This window comes from Xiphias gladius, chromosome 11 (genome assembly GCF_016859285.1).
Source record: "Xiphias gladius isolate SHS-SW01 ecotype Sanya breed wild chromosome 11, ASM1685928v1, whole genome shotgun sequence".
Classification (NCBI taxonomy): Eukaryota; Metazoa; Chordata; class Actinopteri; order Istiophoriformes; family Xiphiidae; genus Xiphias; species Xiphias gladius.
In genome coordinates, this window is record NC_053410.1 from 13,421,583 (window position 1) to 13,422,277 (window position 695).

Genomic DNA, 695 nt, shown 5'->3' on the forward strand with positions numbered 1-695 from the left:
TTACATCCTGTTTAGAATTATTACATCACTGTATGGGACAAGGCTGGACCAGCTCTTTGCTGTTTGAAACATTTCTTGTGTTTGGGGAAATTAAACAAGTTACTATTCTACATCCTATTTCTGGTGAAATTGTTTCCGACGTGCAAAAGCTAAAAACTGTCTGAATACATCACCATTGTTTTTCACCATGGTTATTCATTTGTAGGATAGGCCTGGCACATTCAGTCAATGTCCACTGTCCAAATAAATGTTTGATTTAATCCAGGAGGCACCAGTAACCTAAAATAAAGTTCATGCCCAGGTGACTCAGTCTCGCACCAGCCATCAACAGTTAGGTCTGCCAAACCAAATTGACTGAGTACATGCGTCCACGGCTCATTTGGTCAATGCCGGGCTAGGTACAAAGAGCGGGAGAAGCAGATAATGTGTAATCCACTTACCCGAGCCAAGCCTACACACCATTTATGGAAATCCACGTCATGAGGCTATTTAGGAACCCTAATTCATCTAATAAAGCATGTTTGGAGGTGGAATTAAATTTGTCTGACAGCCCTTGGTACACGTGCTATCACAAAAATCAATCACATTTCAAATGATTAAATAATGTATGATTTCATTAAATTTTGTGACAAATCCGTGGTGCCAAGACACAGTTAAAAACTTAAAAAAAAAAAAGAAATGAATTCTCTCTGATG